The sequence below is a fragment of the Mus musculus genome, chromosome 6, assembly GCF_000001635.26.
Source record: "Mus musculus strain C57BL/6J chromosome 6, GRCm38.p6 C57BL/6J".
NCBI classification, from domain to species: Eukaryota; Metazoa; Chordata; class Mammalia; order Rodentia; family Muridae; genus Mus; species Mus musculus.
The window spans coordinates 28379987-28399228 of record NC_000072.6 but is presented as its reverse complement, the minus strand read 5'-3'; the positions used below and the strand labels follow the sequence as shown (position 1 = coordinate 28399228).

At 43.6% G+C, this 19242-nt stretch overlaps 1 protein-coding gene across 3 annotated transcripts in view; it reads left to right on the top strand.

The window, feature by feature from the left end:
* The first annotated feature begins 1195 nt into the window (after positions 1–1195).
* Zfp800 (zinc finger protein 800) overlaps positions 1196–19242 on the top strand; it is a 187486-nt gene continuing 169439 nt past the window's right edge. For 2 of the 3 annotated variants that reach the window (XM_006505150.4, XM_006505146.4), the window contains exon 1: positions 1196–1557. The gene's annotated coding sequence lies outside the window, so the exon portion shown is untranslated. The remainder of the gene's footprint in view (positions 1558–19242) is intronic. The other variant, NM_001364596.1, reaches the window with a different exon arrangement.

Sequence of the window (19242 nt, the reverse complement as noted above, 5' to 3'; positions counted from 1 at the left end):
CAAACAGGGTCTCACCATGTAAGCCGGGCTGGCCTGCAACTCACCACATAGAACAGGCTGGCTGCAAACTCACAGAGACCCACCTGCTTCAGGCTGTATTAAAGGTGTGAGGCACCAGGCAGAACAACAGCTTGATTCTTTTTCTTTGCTTCTTCCTTCTTTTCGACTGGGTCTTTATATAGTCCAGGCTAACCTCCAATTAGCAGAAGCTGGCTTTGATCCTCCCACTTCTTTTAAGTAATTTTTCATTATTTCCCATGTTTGAATGTTTTGCCTGCGTGTTGTGTCTGTGCACTGCTTGCAGTACCCTTGGAACCACAGAAGAGGGCATCGGTTTCCCTAGGAGTGCAGGGTTAAAGATACTGGGTGCTAGGAATTGAACCTAGCTCTTCTGGAAGAGCAGCCAGTGGTCTTAACCACTGAGCCATTGCCCCCACCCCCCTGCCTCCATGGATTGAAATCCAATTCCTCTTCTTCCACCCCCACCCTCCTTAATGTTTTTAGTTTTTTGGGACTCGCTATGTAACCTAGGTTGTACTGGAAGTTACTGTGTAGTTAAAAGGCAGACTACAAACTTAAAGTGATCCTCCTGCCTCTGCCTCCTCAGTGGTGAGTTATAGGTCTGTGTCATGCTGGATCCACTGTCTACTTCTTCCCCTGTCGTTCTGCTTTCAGCAATGGGAGGTGGGGTAACTCTTCCAAGTTTTGCTATACATGTTTGATTTCTCTAGGGTAGTGGTTCTTAACATTCCTAATGCTGCGACCATTTAACATGTTGTGGTGACCCTAACCATAATTTTCAATGCTATTTCATAACTGTAGTTTTGCCACTGTTATGAATTGTAATGTAAATGTCTGTGTTTTCCGATAGTCTTAGGCGACCCCTGTCAAAGAACTATTCAATATCTAAAGGGGTCACTAGGTTGAGAACGCTGTTCTAGGGGATTCTCGGAACCATTATGAGGATTTGGTGGTAGGGTGTAGTGAGATATGCGATTTGAGTAATTTATTAAATCTTCAGATTTCTAGATAAGCATGTGACTAAGAATCTAGAGGACCGCTGGACTGCGGTTGGAACCCTTTGAGGAGCGTGACTTTTCTAAACCTCATGTTTCCTGCCGTTAGAGTTGCACGATGGTCTTTTGTTTCCAGGGTGGCTTTGAACAGCAGACCGCCCAGGTCTCCCGCAGCAAAAGACCCAGCCCAAACAACCGACTAAAACTGTCGCTGGCTGCGCGCTGCTGCGGATCACTCCTATTTGCTGCAGCTGCCGGTGTTTTCCGCGCTCCAGCCCTGCTGGGTCTCTGAAGAGGCAAATTGCATTTCTTGCGGCGCACGGCCTACCTTTGTGCAGCCATTCACTCCTCTATAAAATGTTCTGCGCGCACAAAAGCAGCGGCTGAGGGGCACAGCTCCGGGCGAAGAGTCCGGGGAGCCCGCGCCTTCTCCAGCGGGACCACGCGGCTAACCCTGCCTGGGAAACTAATGCAGAGTTCCTAAGAGCCCCAAACTCCGGCTCGTCTTGTCGCAGCGTGCTCCCCACCTCCAGACCCCCAGGTGAGACTAAAACCAACAAACCCCGAGGCTAGCAGACAGCCTCGGCCTCCTGCGGATAATCCCGGAATTCCACCTGCATTTTGAATGTGTTTTGTTCTATGGAAAGAAATGTTATCAGACCGTTTTCCCCACCTTTTCTTTCTGTCTTTTCCTTCTTTGTTTTTACTTCACTTTCTTTTCTGGGAGTGACATCAAACATTTTCTCTGGGATGGGGTGCAGAAAGTCAGATGGATCTTTGGTTTTTTAAATCTGTGCAAAGGTCTTAGTTTTAATGCAGTATACGAGGTCCCAGACCCGCCTTTTACTAACCAGACCATCGCTGCAAGACTTCAGACTGCCGCCGAAGAATGGTGGCTGAAAGCCCGTGGCGCGCATGCGATGCTGCAATTTGTGGGTGTCTGTTTCCGCATTTATATTCAAATATATTTCTCAGGAGGAATTTTTAATTGGAGATTTCGCCTTGAGATGTTCAGATAAATCAGCTAGGGAGCCAACCCCGAGTTATTTCACTTCGTAACCAACCTCTCTTGCAGTTCTTTCTTTTCCCCCCACGGTTCTTGCCCCGAAGCGATCCTTAAAGCGAACCTACTCTGATACAGTTTGAAAAGTGCATTTTGTACTTGGCTCTTTCTTTGATCGAATTAATCTGGGCCTTTTTGTAGTTCTAAATGAGGCCTATGGGCTGACAATGTAGCTGTTTAAAGGGGGATTTTAGGGGATAATAGCCAATGCAAATAGTGCTATGAGAATGGCAAGCTGCTTTCGGACTTTCAACCACATAATAACAGCAAAGAAAGCTTTTAAAATGAATTGAAATTTTGTGGCATGCCATCTGGGATTATTTGGGGGAAACAGTTTTGAATACTGCAGTTAGGCAAAAGAATGGAGGTAGGGACTGGCCCTAAGCTGACAAGTTTCAGACGGCCACCTTATGCTAACGGGTACAAAGTTGCCTGGCTTTTTTTCCCCCCTCTCTTATTTTCTTTCTCTCGGATTATCTGCAAAAATTCTCTTTGATTGCTGGTATTTGGGTCTGAAAAACTTTTCTATTGTTGAAGGATTCAATTCAACCCCTGCAGCTGCTGATCCCCGTATTGTCCCCCTCGTTATGTGTAGGAGTCTCGGATGAATGTAGCCAAGCCTTTTAGTGCCTTAATAGGTGTCTACATAAAGATCATTTCTTCTGCCGTGCTTGTTTTAACAAAAGTTTATACACAAACAACAACCACAGCTAAAACATTCACATTAATCAATCTCCTGGTGCAGATTGCAAAAACTGCCCAGAGCTACGGCCAAGGCAAGTAAAAAAAAATTTTTTTGGGGGGTGGGGTGGGTGTATTTGTTGCTATAAACCAGAAAATAGTTCAAGCAGTTTCACCAAGGGCAAAGTGTTGTTTGTGCTGTTTCCAACTGATGGAGTCCGCTCGGATGTTAGGCGGTGTTTGCAGTTGTACCAGGTGAAGGTGGAGGGCGGTGCAGGGCTCAGGGCAGACGTTTGTTGGGTTTTCTCTTCTTGCCCCTCGGCTGCTATCAGCTGCTGATCATCTCTGCAGGAAAGGACACAACAGCAGCCCCAGAAAAGAGACAACTGCAAAGAATTGTTTCCTTATAGGTGTACGCTCTGTTGGGACTCTGCTCTAAAAGAGGGCCACAGTCTCCCCCTTTTCAACTGTTTCAGGGAGAGTTGCCTTTAGAAAGAAAGAGCTGTCCGTTGGAGATGCAAGGGAGGATGCCACTGTATGAACTGAACCCGGGAGGCAAGCCCAGGTTTCTAAAGGACCTTAGTGCCGAGAGGGATGGCCCAGAACAGTTCACGTCACGTGGGAATCACACAAATCTGGCCACGTGAGGGTAGGAATGATGAGACCCACCCACAATGCCTCCCGGAAGCTGCAACCCTAGAGAGCTTGCTTCAGATGGCGGCTAATTCACAGACCTCATATCATGTCGGTCTGTCTCAGGATGCTATCTGGTACCGGTCGGTCATTGACCCTGTCACCCAGTCAGACCTTCAGGGATAAGAATGGACATAGTCTGTGGTGCCTATGGGTTATCCTCCTGTGCTGTGTGGGTTTTATTGCTCATGGATCTGCTTAGACTGGAGAGAAAAGGATTCAAGTCCTAAGATGCCTTGGAGGCTTAGAGAGTCCTGAAGAGCCCCGTGTTTGGCTTCTCTGTGCGGTTGGTTCTTCTCCTTCCTCCCCTTTCATTGAAAAGGTCTCTTTGCTTCTTACACTTAGAGAGGCTCTCCTAAGATGGCTTCTTGGCCGTTGGGCTGGCCACTGCTTCTTAAACTTTATTTATTTATTTATTTAAGATTTATTTATTTATTATATGTAAGTACATTGTAGCTGTCTTCAGACACTCCAGAAGAGGGAGTCAGATCTTGTTACAGATGGTTGTGAGCCACCATGTGGTTGCTGGGATTTGAACTCCAGACCTTCGGGTGCTCTTACCCACTGAGCCATCTCACCAGCCCGCTTCTTAAACTTTAATGACCAAATGGGTGACCTAGAGATCTCGTTGCCATGTACATATTGAGTCTTCTGGTTTGGAGTGAGGCCTGGGAACCCCACACATCTACCAAGCTCTCTCTTTAGGCCACTGTCAGGAGCTCTAGCTTCTAGTTTACCTGAAGGTGAGGTACAGCTCTCTAACAGGATCAAGTGAAAATGTCTACTGATACACCTTAGTGTCAGGGCTCAGTTTCTGAATTCCAACAGCTTTAGGGTAGATTAGAAAGGGTTTGGAACGGTTTAGTTTATCTTACAATTTGTCTTGCCTTTGCCTTGATTCTTTAATTTCAAGCAAGAGAGACAAAGTAAATGATATTTGGTCCCAATCATTGACCACCTCCGCTTTTTTTTTTAATTTAACTTTTTATTGGTTCTTTGTGAATTTTACATCATGCAGCCCAGTCCTACTCATCTCCCTGCCCCTTTGTACCCACCCTTGACCCTTGTAACTCCTCACCCCCCCAAAGAAAAAAAATCTCATTGTGTAAACTGTAACGTGTCACAATGTATACCACAGTACGTCCTTTTGCCCACACTTCTTTGCTTGCAAATGTTCATTGCAGTGAGTCATTGGTCTGGTTTGAGGCCTCTGGCTTCTACTACACGATCAATACTGGATCTTCAGGGGGACTCCTCTTGGATCCTGTTGTTGCTCTGTGTGGAGATCCTACAGCTTTGCATCTGTAGGACCAGCCTCTTCACTTGCTCCAGCAGCTCATCATGGGATAGATGCTGGGATGGGCCAACTCAAAGCCCTGGATCTGGGCCTGGATGGTATCTGAGCTGGCCAGCCTGTGAGCTCTCCCACACCCACACCACCAGGGCGAGCTCTCCAGCACTGCCTGGGCTAGCTCTCCCAATGCATCAGCTGGCAAGGGACAGAGCCAGCTCTTCCACTCTCATGCCCTCAGGGCTGATTCTTGCCACTACTAGCAAGGATAGCTTTCTTGTGCAGGGTCCACCTTCCTGAGTGCTGCATCTGGTGAAGAACAGGGACAGCTCTCCTGAATGATACAGCTGGCAAGGGGTTGGGCCAGTTTTCCTGCTTTCATGACCTCAGACTGGTTCACCCGAAACCCTTGTAACCAGGGCCAACTCTACTGTACTGCCCAGGTGAGATGAAGTTCTAACTCTCCTAAGTGCTGCAGCTGGTGAGGGGCAGGGCCAGCTCTCCTGCTTGCTGTAGGTGTTAAAGGGCAATGGGATGGGGGATCTTTGCTCTCTTATTCATTCATCTTATATAAGTATGTACGTGTTTTGTATAAGTGTACGTACATCATGTGTGTGTGCGTGTGTGTGTGTGCGTGTGTGTGTGCATGTGTTTGTGTGTGTGTGAGTACTTGTGTGTGTGTGAGTACTTGTGTGTGTGAGTGGAGGCTGTAGGTAGCTATCAGGTGTCTTCCTCAATGGCTTTTCGCCTTATTGTTTTGAGGCAGACGCCATCATGGAACCATGTCATCTAGATTGGCTGGTTAGTGAGCGCTGGGGATTCTCTTGTCTTTACCTCCCCTGAGATTACAGGCTTGCACTTAGGTCTTTTATTATTTATTTATTTATATTTTTTTCATTTCATTTTTTGAAAGATTTATATATTAATTTCATGTGAGTACACTGTCACTGTCTTCAGACACATCAGAAGAGGGAATCGGATCCCATTACAGGTGATTCTGAGCCACCATGTGGTTGCTGGGAATTGAACTCAGGACCTCTGGAAGAGCAGTCAGTGCTCCTAACCACTGAGCCATCTCTCCAGTCCAGCTCTTTTCATTTTTTATTTTTATTTTTTTACATGAATGTTGGGGATCAAACTCAGGTTCTGATGTTTGCCCAGCACTTTGCTAACAGAGACATCTTCGAAGCCCCTATTCACTCATTAACAATTGCTTTACAAATGTACATACACATAAACATGCAATCATATGTGTATAATAATACATATTATTATATATGTAATATGTAGATATATATTTTATAATCTGGACTCACATGCTAGATATTATGGGTTTGGGGTGGCAGGTAGAGCTCATCCCTACCCTCCAACAGTTTGTATCACAGGGTCTAGAAGAGTGGGATACAATGTTGCTACCCATTGGGGGAACCCTGGGAGGAGATTTAAAAACTGTAACAAATGCCTGGGAACCTTCTGTAGCTTGGAGTTTCTATTACCCCACTTAAAGCTCTGGATGGACTGCACTACCAGCCCCTGCCCAAGTTCCTTTGGATCTACAGATGAAACACACACACACACACACACACACACACACCACATTAGTTTATTTTTAATATGCTTCTAGTTCAATGTCCAAGCACTTCTAAGCCTACCATGGCTAAGGTGCTCTTACCTTCACTCCCAGCTCACCACCTCTAACTTTACCTTCAGCTTAGTTGCTTACTTACCTTTAGTTCTAGCTCAGCACCTCTGAAGCTGCCCTGAGCTTAGTTATGTTTCTAATCCCCCACCTACTACCCCAGGCCGAGGCAGGGAAATAGCCATTGGCCACTCCACCGGAGATCTCACATGGTTGGTGGCTTTCTCTCCCTCCAAAGCATGGCGAAACTCCTTTCCCCTTTTACATCTCCTCTCCTGATTGTGGGAACCTGGAAGTCCTGTCTTTTCTGCCTAAGCGTTGGCCACTAGCATCTTTATTAATTGATCAATTGGAGAACAGGACCTTCAGCGTGCACCGGCAGATTTCCAATCAAAGCATTAGAACCACCTCCTACACCCTTCTCTCTCCCAGAGAGTCCCATTTTAACAATTTGGATTAATCCTATTCATTAGCATTCTTGTGGAGCTTCTTGCAGAGTGTGACATATAGCCAACACCGAGGACCTTTGCCCCAAAGGATCAAATTCTCTTCCCCTAGAAGCTTGCCTTTCCAGAGCACCATGCCTACCATAATGATGGAGGGAATGACAAAGTCACCATATGTGCCTGTCCTAACAGATGTCACGGCATCCTCATATACTCACAGCATGCTCTAACATGCTCACGGGGACATTGCATCCCGGTTCTAAGTCATAGGATCATCTAACTGGCACCATCCCGTTTTCTGTTACTTTGGACTTGTTTTTGCTGTAAGGCAGGAAAAAAAAATCCATTGCTAGTTGGGATGGTTAACTGTCCTCGTGTATCTAGGTCTGAGGGATTTTCCAGGATGAAAGATTTTTCAATGCTGAAGTCTGGCAAGATGTGGGAAACCCAGTTGAGTCTCTCTCCTTTGTTCTAGTGCGTAAATTTTATTGTAGGCTTCTTAAGTTGAGACCCAGAGCAGATTCAGAAGAGGAAACATTGATAAGCAGCCAGCACTAAGTTGAAACCTTTGCTTTGAGAAAGTGTTTGCTAAGAGGATGAAGAGATAACACAGCCTCGGAGACAATATTTTCAAGGTGTTATATTTGTTTGGAGCCTGGCAGAGAGAACATAAAGAACTTAAAGGGCTGAAGACATGGTTTAGTATAGAATGTGCTTGGAGAGCAGGTGTGAGGGTCTGAGTTGCATTCCATGTACTCACATAAATGCTGGGTGTGGTGGCATACCCTGTAATCCCAGAGTTGGTGAGTTGGAGAGAGGAGGATGGCCGAGGATTGTTGGCCAGCCAGTCAGCTGAAACGCTGGGCTGCTGATAGATTCTGCCTCAAAATCTAAGGTAGAAACCCGTGGAGAAAGGCACTCAGTGCTAACTTCTGTCCTCCACACAGGTAGGTACACATGCACACACATACATATAACACACACACACATGCACATGCATGTACACGCACATGCACACACATACATATAACATATACACACATACATATAACATACACACATGTGCATGCACACACACATGCACACACATACATATAACACACACATGCATACATGCACGCACACATACACATATAACACACACACATGCACGGACACACACACACACACACACACACACACGCACCCACCAATTTAAAAATGGGCAAAAGACATAAATAGACATTTTATTAATGAAAGTAAACAGAAGGCAAATAGACTCTAAAAGATGATGCCCAACACTCCTGGCTGTCAAATAAACACTAGTTCAAATTTCAGTGAGATAGCCACACACCCTACATGTCTGTCTGGATGATTAAAATGAAAAAGTATCAACAATGACAAATGCTGGCTATGATGTAGAGAAGAATGCCTCCCTCGTGGGTGGGGCCACAGTGCAGCATAGTATGCAGAACTGGCACCTCGCTCGCCAGTGAAACTACAGGAGCATGTACAGTTGCTGCAGGAAAGACTTTGCCAACTTCATGCAAAAGTAAACACAGAGCCCGCGACTGTTCTAGAATCACTCAGACATTTATCCCAAGAAAATAAATGACGTATTCCCACACATGTATGACTGTAGCAGCTTTATTTATGATAACTGAAAGCTGGAAACAAACCCATATGTCCTTTGGCAAGTAAGGGGTTAACTGTGTTTCAGCAGATTAAACCTTCGAAAACCATGCAGGTGGTAGGAAAAGAAAATACAAGAGGATCCTTGAGTGGTGGGGAAACGATATTGGACTCTAGTATACCAGGGCTTCCTAGGTATGCATTGATTTAGGGGTGGTACATTCAGTGAGTAATCTGTGTGCACGTTAAGGTGGGTGCTGGGTAAAAATCACATTATCACAGAAAAAGAAGACGCAGGAAAAGAAGCTCAGAAAATGGGAAAAAATGGAAGAGTAGAAAAGAGTAGGAAAGCACACATCAAGGATTTGGAGTTAGTCTACTCTGGGGTCTGGTTGATGTATGTTCCCCTTGTTATCCTTCTATGGTTGCATCTCTCAGAAAAGTGAAAACTAATGATAATGATCCTGAAATCTAATTGGATGTTGGAGTGCTGACCTAACCGTCAACACTGTCATGTAAATGCCATTATAGGCTTTTATGTACTTTTCCAGATGTGGCCTCTTAATGGCATCCCTTAACTAGAGTTGGCTGAACAGAGAGCATGCTCTTCCAAGGCCGCAGATACTCAGGGGTTGAAGGTACCTGGAGGAATGGAAACAAATCAGCTCCTTACTACGTTGCTAACAGAAGGGCTTGTTTGTCGGCCTAAGTTATGTTGTATCTCTGGTCCAAGCATCCTGAAGTGCTAAACCAATGGGCTCCTTCTGTTGGTCCTGTGAAAATGACATCATGCTGGAGCCCCCAATGCACGCCATTAGAATAGTAATGGTTCTCTCCTACTCAGTGTCCGCTGTGCACCGCATGCTCGCCTAAGTGGTTTTATTCATATTCACTCATAAAATTTTCTTTACAATCCGCAGGTATTGTTCCTTTCTTCATCTCAGTAACGAGAAAAGGAGGACACAGAGAAGTTAGATTGCCCAAAGTCATAAAACTTGGCAAAACCCATTGCAGCTAGCTTTAGACTTGGCTCCCATCTGACAAAGCATAGGAAAGTTTATGTTATAGTGTAGGTCACCCATCGGAATGCCAAATTTTTAAATTTTGATAAGACCCCACATTTCTGGGATTTGTTTTGACTCTCTTTTCTGAATTGATTTACCCATGAAGCACAATGCCACGAAGCCTGTGGGCCTATGCTCATTATTCTAGTGTGAAAAATGGTGACGTCACCCTGGGACATATTAACTGTAGACTCTCACAGGTGGCAGAACAAGATGAAGATGGAGTAGTGCATCTTAACTGTTTTGATCAGGATTGTCTACTTTACTGGTAATATGGAGTAATTTTTGAATTGTATTATTTTTATTTATTTGGGATTTTGCTTCAATATAACAGGTCATTTTTTCATATTAACTAGTTGTCATTTTATCGTGGGCACCTTTGACAACGAAGGGCAGACTGGCTATAGGGGCTCCAGTATGTTTTAGAGGTATTATCTGGGGTGTGTCTGTTTTTCTACACTCCCAGGTTACAAAGTCTCAAACAGTCTGACTTATGACTCACCAGGACATTTAAAAAATTATTTTATGACATACATGTTCATGGCCTCCGAGGGGTTTGAGTGGCCTTTGGCTTAATTGCAGGTTGTTATTTCTTGGTATGACATATATTCATTTGAAAATAGCAGACAGCCTTATTATCTCACAGCCAGGTCCAAGGGAGTTCACTGATATTGCTGGGATTATTATTATTATTATCCAGATGTTCCTTTTATTCTCTATCCTCTGCAATAACTGCTCGCTGCACTGATGGGAGGTGAGAGGATTTTCCTCTTTTAACTCAGATTTCTGGCTAGCCCCGTGGGGAACTAATAGTTGGTAATTAACTTTTAGAAAGACTGCTGCTTGAAAAAAAGAAAAAAGAAAAAAAAAAACAGGGAAACACCTAGAGAGTTAGAAATCAGTCTGTCAAAACAGGCAGTGGAGACAGCCCTGTGATTTTGCCACCTTGCAAAGGATGACAGGCAGGTTTTCCTGATGATCTGAGCAATGGGATCTCAGGCCCACAACTGTCAGCGTTGTCTGGGGAGACCCCTCCCCCCATGGCCATCATCAGCATGTCTTCCCTTTGCCTCAGAACACAAGCACAGGGAGACCAGCGCGGGAGGCTGTAGCTTGCCGTGGTCTTATATGAGCACATCTGTTAAGTTTGTTACCCACCAGGGGAACCGTAGCATTATCAGAGAGAGAATCATGACCAGCCTCTAGCCAAACTATTGAGAGAAACTATCTGTGTGTTTGGGAATAGCCGAGACACCAAATCAAGCTTTATTGGACACTTGTTCTGTCTGAGAATCAGGAAATTGGCAGAAGTGGGTGCAGAACGCAGGACTTCTTCGACCTTGATTAATCCAAGCTCTGTATCACACGTCGACTTATTTCATGTCCATTACAATCTTTTAAGTGTGTACTGCTGAAACTGGAATTCTCTTAGAAGAAGGCTTTGTTAGAACGATAGTTGCAGTTACACTGTGCTGACTGCCACCGGGGACCCCAGTAAGGCCTATGTAGACGATTTCATTCTAATCTATAAGTACATCGTCCCCAACCTCTCCACAGGGGATGTACACGAGGTCTTACAAGGTTGTATAACATAACCTCCACCACCATCACTATACATACACACACATACACACACTCTCTCTCTCTCTCATGCATGCATGCATGTATGTATGTATATGTATGTATGTATATGTATATACTCTTATGTTTGTATATATAATATATTATATATATAATTTGAAAATAGCAGTTTTACTGGTGCCAATATGTGTGCTTTTTATCTAGGTTACCATTCCCCTTGGGTTATACTTTGGAAAATATACTAAGTTCAGGAGAAGTTAATTTACCTAAAGTACATAGCACAGTGCTGATTTTCTGAATTCAAGAGGAGAAAGATAGCATGAAGACCCCAGTGAAGTCACCCATGCACCAGGGTGGCAGTCTATTGTGTCTCTGTCTTAGGAACTCCCCTGACCCCATCTCCATCTCTGGAACCTTACAACACAAAGCTTTTCCCATTCCCAAGCATTCCCAAGGAAACAAAGTCCACATGCGGTAGACTTTAGAGAACCATAGAGTTTATCTTCTAAAGCGCAATCCAGAAGGCTGGAGATGTTGCTCGGAGATAATGAGCTTGCCTACACACACATGACTCTGGGTTCAGTCTCCAGCATGGCAAGAGAATAAAAATGTACAATCCAGGCATTTTCAGTATACTTACAGAGCTGTACAGTCATCCCAATTTTCTAAATCCATGAATTACTTAAAAAAAAAAACAAAAAAACAAAAAAACAAACCCAGACTGATTAGCAATGTCTGTTCCTTTCTTTTTCATACCCCAGCATCTACCACACTACTTCCTGCCTCGACTGGGTTTGCTTGTTCTGGTCCTTTTAGACAGATGGGATAACATAGTGCACAGAATTTGTACATAGCTTCTGTAACTTAGGGTATATATTTTCAAGTTTCATCCATGTGATAGTAATGAATCGGTTGTCTTTGAGAAGAACATTGATTCATATTCTGCTGCACAACTCTACCATACTTTCTTTACCCGAGCATCAATGGACAGATAGATATTTCCGCTTTGAGGGTGTTGTAAGCAATACTGTCCCTTTGCAAATGCTTAGTGATAGGAAGTGCTTTGCTTATGATCGCCTCACTTTTTGGTTATGGTCATTCTTGGGTCTGTGAAGAAGCATGTAACAATGGCTTTGATTTGTATTTTATTTATTTATTTATTTATTTATTTATTTATTTATTTATTTATTTATTTATTGGTTTTTCGAGACAGGGTTTCTCTGTATAGCCCTGGCTGTCCTGGAACTCACTTTGTAGACCAGGCTGGCCTTGAACTCAGAAATCTGCCTGCCTCTGCCTCCCGAGTGCTGGGATCAAAGGCGTGCGCCACCACACCTGGCTTGATTTGCATTTCTAACGGCAGGCTGATACTGAGCACCATTTCAGGTGTTCACTGGATACTTATTTACCAAAGCGAGACTGGAGATATTCTATCATGGTCCAGTCGCCCTGGTAGGATGACTTTAGTTTAGGAGACACACTTAGCTCTACACCATCACACCCTGGAGGGTTACTGTTCTGTGTTGCAGATTGGCTGAGGAGCACAGAGAAAGAATTGTAGTCTGTTTTGGGCATCATTGCAACTCTACATTGTTCTGTTTATTTATTGTATTTCCTGCAGCTATGGTACAACAGGCACGTATCAGCATCATATGTAAATATGTTTGCTTTTAAGGATTAAAGTTTGATTCCAAATGTAAGATAGGCTCTAATCATGTTATGTTAGAGTAGGTCCTCATCTGTTATGTTTATCTTGCATCTTTAAAGTTTCATAATCCAGCATCACATAGCTTGATGTCTTTCAGAGCAATAATATAGGTTAGTAGGCAAAAGAGTCTAAGTTTCAGCTCAGCAGTACACATGCAATGATAACAATTCTAGTGCAAACTACACACTCACTAGAATTCAGTTGTATTGAATCATTGTAGTCTGTAGGCTCCGGAGCTTGATAAAGGGATTCAAACAAAATGTTGATAAATTCCCCAACAATGTAAGACTCTACTAGTGTATGACAAGTTTTTAATGTAAGAACATTACATTCTTCCATGTAAAGTCCTTCAATAATATTAATTTTCAAGAACATTAAATCCTGTCTGGGGTGCTGAAGCTGGTAATTATAATGCATAAAAATAGCTGAATAACCAGAGTAGTGCCAATTACTCTGTCACTCATCACTAATCAATTATTTTTGTGCAGCACAATATAGATGATGTCTGCACACAAAGTAATATCGTGTAGCACATAAATGAAAAATAATTTTCCAAAAGCCTTGACAAATTAAGTAGAGAGCCTGGTCAACTCTCTTGAGGGATGGATAACTTGAATGGTTTGAGGTGAGATCTTGGTTCTAGGCTCTTCTCAGGATCAGCATCCCAGGAATGTTGGATACACAGCCCCATGAGTAAGGCAACACATGGCAAATGGACAGACTCCCAGTGTCAGACACTGATGAACCGGCTGTGTGAGGAGCGGAGAATATGGGGTAGCTTGCTGGTGATGGCTGTATCAGCCATAGACTTTACCTGGAAATTCTCTGCAGACATCCTATGAAGAAGATGGGAGAGTCTTTTCTGAAGCCATTTCTGCAGAGCCTCCGCTTTGGCTGAATGCCACCAAAGTCACTGTGTTTGCAAGACCTCGGCATTATTCCTGTCCTAAGTAATGGTCTTTGTGAGAAAGGAAGCTCTCAGAAGTTGATAGAATTCAGAACAAGAGGGAGGAGTTGACAGCCAGCCAGCCTAGCCTCAGGTACTAGTGAAACATCCTGTCAACAACAACAGCCAACTAAAACCACAAAACATAATGAGTGGTAGCTGAGAGATAGATGGCTCAGTGGTTCAGAGAACTTGTCGCCCTTGCAGAGGACCTGGGTTGGCTTTTCAACACTGACATGATGATTCACTACCCCTGTGACTCCCTTTCCAGGGGTAGATAGGATGTCCTCTTCTGACCCTCACAGGCAGCAGGCACACATCCATTCTTCTAATTAAAACACTCATACCAATAAAATAAAATAAAATAAAATAAAATAAAATAAAATAAAATAAAATAAATTTAACAACAAAAATAAAGTGCACGATTGTTCCAAGGAACAACACCCAAGATTGACCTCTGGCCTCTGCAAATGAGTACATATGTGCCCACATACCTGCACACACGTGTGTACCAACCCCCAAACAACATACCTCCCAGAGAGAGTGAAGGTGGAGGAATATGATCTATGAATCTTCCCTCAAGAAGTCTGTCATATAGTAAAGAGATTGGGAAGGGAAGTATGCTAGGTACAATGTAAGTGTAAGAAAGTTCCAACAAGGTAACTAGGTAAGAAAATAGGGTTATGAAGCGTTATAAAAATCAGATGAGATCCTGAGAGATGTACGGGAAATACCCCAAAAGCAACTCAGAAGGGAGGACTTGGTAGGGAAGAATTGGAGAGGTGGGATTTATGTGTGATAGGATTCACTGTGAACAAGACAGAGCAGCCTCTGTCTTCATAGAACTAAAACTGGGGCAGGACATAGACGAGATCATAAGTACAAACATCAGCTAGAAGCTACATACAATAATGCCATGGAGAGACAGGGAGAGGCAGGGGTTGATACACACGTGTGTGCAGGTATGTGGGCACACATGTACTCATTTGCAGAGGCCAGAGGTCAATCTTGGGTGTTGTTCCTTGGAACAATCGTGCACTTTATTTTTGTTGTTAGATTTATTTTATTTTATTTTATTTTATTTTATTTTATTTTATTTTATTGGTATGAGTGTTTTAACTAGAAGAATGGATGTGTGCCTGCTGCCTGTGGGGGTCAGAAGAGGACATCCTATCAATTAAGTGTGTCGGAGTCTGTAACAGAAAATCCTGGAATTCTCAGGGGCTTGACATAGTGGAAACTTGTTTGATGTGTGATAGTTCAATGTGTTACAGTAAGCCTTCCAAGTTCTCATTGATAAATCCAGGCTCCTCCTACCTCCATGGCCCCATGGTCCTCCAAGAGTCAAGAGTCTTCTCATGTAGTTAGTTTGTGATAAGAAATGAGGTTGAGGAAGGGCCACCAGCTTTGTAATGCTAAGCAACACGAGCGACATCTGTTGACATTTCACAGGGGAAGGGCTATGGCTTTCTACTTCTCCACTTCGGGTACCAGGGGCCTGGAAGTACAGTTTCTGGTCAGATAGCTGTGACAGTGCCCACACCACAGTTCCATATTAGAGAAGAGGAACACAAAACTTAGGGACCATAGACCAGGCTGTGCTACAGTCAGGTAGGTAAAATTGGAATGAAAGAAACCATCATCCAGGACCCATTCTATGATTGATTAGATATAATGACTGGGGGACAAATAACAGCTGTGGCTGATTTCTGGGTCATTGGTCATTTATTTTACAGAGATGAGGAAGAGAGTTGGAGCCAGGTATGCAGGAGATGGGGTGAGGGGATAGAATTTTTTTTTTTGTTTTGGATTCAGGATTTCAGATGGCCCACACTGATTTCAAATTTGTGTATTGGCAAGGCTGGATTTGAATTTCTGATTCTTTTGTCTCTATCCTTCCAAGCTCTGGGATTACAGGTGTACCACCACACCTGCCTGAGAACTTTGATGTGAACTATGGATTTTCAGGGGATAGCTTGAAGCAGGATAGCCAAGAGAGGTGGAGTAACAGTTGTCTGGGTTATGAAGGTCTGAAGTTGGGGAGAGGACTGAACTTGGGACAGGGACGGAGGAGCCATCAGTAACAGGTGGTGACTGTTATTATGAGAGGAAGTGATGGTCCTGTTGCCTTTATCTATGCAGGGGGTCAAAGATTCATCTTCTTGCTATAGAAATTTATTGAGGGCTTTGTAGAGAAGAGTTAGGAACCAGCCACAACACTAATGAAGAACCTGGGTGGGACACACTCCACCTGGTAGATGTAGGGGGATTAGAAAGGGGAGATGATTCAGCCGGGAGTTACTTCTCCAGTTTCCAGAATTTTTAAGCCATAGCTACTGAGAGGGTTATACAGTCACTATAATTCAGAAGGGCTGAAAAGTAAAAATTCTTATGCAAAGTCTTTGAAACGTAGGAGAGACTGACTAGGAGAAGTGGTGGGGAGGGGTTAAAGCTGAAGATGTCAGTTCTGGAGTTTCAGTGTACGGAGGATTCATCATTCCATAGGCACTGAAAGCTAGATGTGTGGAGTATTGGATAGGGACTCTGGAGATCTCCAAATCAGTGGCAGAAGAGAAAGAGAAGTCTAAGGTTACAAAGAAGAGAAAACCCCTTAATGAACTGAATCAAGAATGGGTGCCCAAAGTGAGTCAGGGTCTCTGCATCTGTTTTCATTGGCTGCTGGCCCACAGCCAAACATTTGAACTTGGGGAGTCTCATGGAAGAGTTGAGGGAGGGATTGAGGGGCCTGATGGGTTAGGGCCTCTACTCTATAAGAACAACAGAGTCAACAAACCTGGACCTTTGGGGCCTCCCAGAGACTGAACCACCAACCAAAGAGCAGGCATGGGCTGCATCTAGGCCCCCTGCTCATACATAGCAGATGTGCAACTTGGTCTTTGTACATGTCTCCCAACAAATGGACCAGGGGCTGTCTCTGACTCTGTTGCCTGCCTGTATCCTGTGTATCCCATTCCCATAACTGGGCCACCTCTTTGGGCTTAGTGGGAGAGGATGTGCCTAGTCCTGCAGTGACTTGATGTGCCATGTGCCTAGATTACCAGCCATTGCCTACTGAGGTTATTTGATGTGGTTTAGAAAACAAAGCAACATTTTTTTTAAAAAAATCTAATTTCATAGACGTTAAAGGCTAATGTGAGAAGCCATGAATGTGAGTCTGGAATGAATTAAGAAGGAAGACCTTAAGTAACGTCTTACATAAGACGTTTGCTTCTGAAGGAGCTTGCCTGTGACCTCAGAGAAAGAGGGAACAAACCAGGCTAGAGGATTCAGTACATTTGTAGCCAACAGATGTCAGTGTTGTGATATAATACACAGCAGGACTTGGGAGTCTCCTCCCATGTTGTACTTTACACTTTGATTTACTGTATGGATTTTGTAAGCTGTCTCTTTCCCTTAAAACGTGTCAGCAGAAGAACATAATAATGCAAGCTTCTTTACATCCAGAGAATAGCCTTTTATATGCTGGAAATTTCATCTCTTTGCAACAAACTGCAGAATAACACCACTTAGGAAAGACTGTCTAGTAATGACTATCTTAGGGTGGGAGAGGGCTCTCGTGAATACTTCTGTCAGCCTTCCTTGTGCCCCTGTGCTGATCTAAGTAGCCCCAACCTCTCACCTCATGGCCAGGAGTCACAGAGCCCTGGGCCCAGTTACTTTGGAGGTAAATTCAGTTCCAAGAGGATTAAGAATGGGGAAAGCAGTTGATTCCTTATTGGTCTTCACAGAGTCTGGTTCTGTGACCAAAAGTATATGTTGTTGGAAGCAATCACACAACTCACCCGGCTGCTGTTTTTTTAGACCATTACCCAAAGTAGCGGCTTGGATTTTAAGCTTGTAACTGAAAGAGAATAAGATTGCAGATGGTATTCTCTCTGACTCAGTGTAATTTCTTTTAGGCCTGTGGAGCTGAAAGAATTGCTGATAGAGTAAGAAACTCTCTGGTGGAAGGACAGGTAAAGGGGATGGGACAGAGTGAAGGTTGAGGATCCAAAGCCATGCTTCTGAGAACTGGCATCTACCTACCCATTCTGTGGTTTTGGAAAATTTAATAATTTTATTTTTTTGAGAACTTCATACTTCATACACAAGCACTGTATCTGCATCACTCCTGTCCTTCCCCTCACTCCTCCTGTGGCCCCTCCCAAATTCATGATCTATTATTTATTTTTGTTGCAAATACATATAATATATACACATACGCAAATATACATATAAACCATCCACTCATATACACACACGCATGTATGTATATAACCTACTGAGTCCATTTACATTTGCTTGTATATGTCCAGGGCTGACCACTTGGGATTGGACAACCTGTGTGGGAGCTCTTACTCAGAGGATACTGATTCTTGCTTTCTCATTTAGCTTTGTGGGGTCTTCTGGAATTTCCCTTGTCAAACTGTCATGTCAACTGGTGTTGTCATTATGCTGGTCTTGTTCAGGCAACCATATTGTTCAGAGTTCATGGGTACAGTGTCCCTGTCATATATAGAAGACACTATCTCACCACAACTATCTTGGACTTTTGACCCTATCATTCTTCTCCAGTCTATGATTTTCCTTGAGCCTTAGGTGCAGGCTTCATTGCAGATGTTTCCATTGGGATTGGGCACACTAAAGTCATTTTTCTCTGCATTTTAATAAGTAGAGATTTAGCCTTGCTTGCTATCTGGTGTCCTAGATATGACCGACCATTATTCTGAGTAGAAATTTTCCTAGAGTGGCACTGGAACTGAAGAAAAATAACTGTGGTCTTCAGGACTCCATTCAGCTACTCACAATCTAGAATGACTTCCTTAGCGTTTGGAAGGATTAGCTTGTGGACTTGCTCATCCATGATGACTATAAAATTGCTGTATGTAGTAGTAGGATTCAAGCTTAAGAAAGTCAGCTTCACCAACATACAAGATGAATTCTAACAACAAGATGTTATATTCTATGCTGTTCTGTTGGATGGAATTGATTTTTCTGCATCATTAGGTTATGGCTGAACTTAGGATGGAAATAAAAGAACCCAGAAGGTGGACACTAACGAGAGATCGTAACCTTACAAAGGAGCATGTATGGCTCAAGTAATTTTGCTATGTGATTCCTAGAAGATCCAGTCGTGGAAGATGTAGCCAGATCCAGCTTATGACCCAGAAAGTCAAAACCAGAGACACAAAGTAAAGAAAGTTCAGATTGGGTCCCAGCAGCTCAAGGCCAGTTAGTGGCCAAGCAGTCAATATTGTCCCATTTCCCTTTGAGCACTAGCCATCAACAGCTTGTTGCTCTTGGAAGTGGGAGTGGAGTCTTACAGCAGCAGAGGTGCACTTGGGAGAACTGACAATCTCTTTACTCTTAAGCTTCTTAGGTTCATGGATAGGTCTGCGTCACAGCTGATGGCTGTCATTTATGACCGCTGGAGGATCCTGCCAGTAAATTCAACCTACAGCTTTCTTCATTTTGTTTTCAAAGTTGAGATAGGGTATTAATA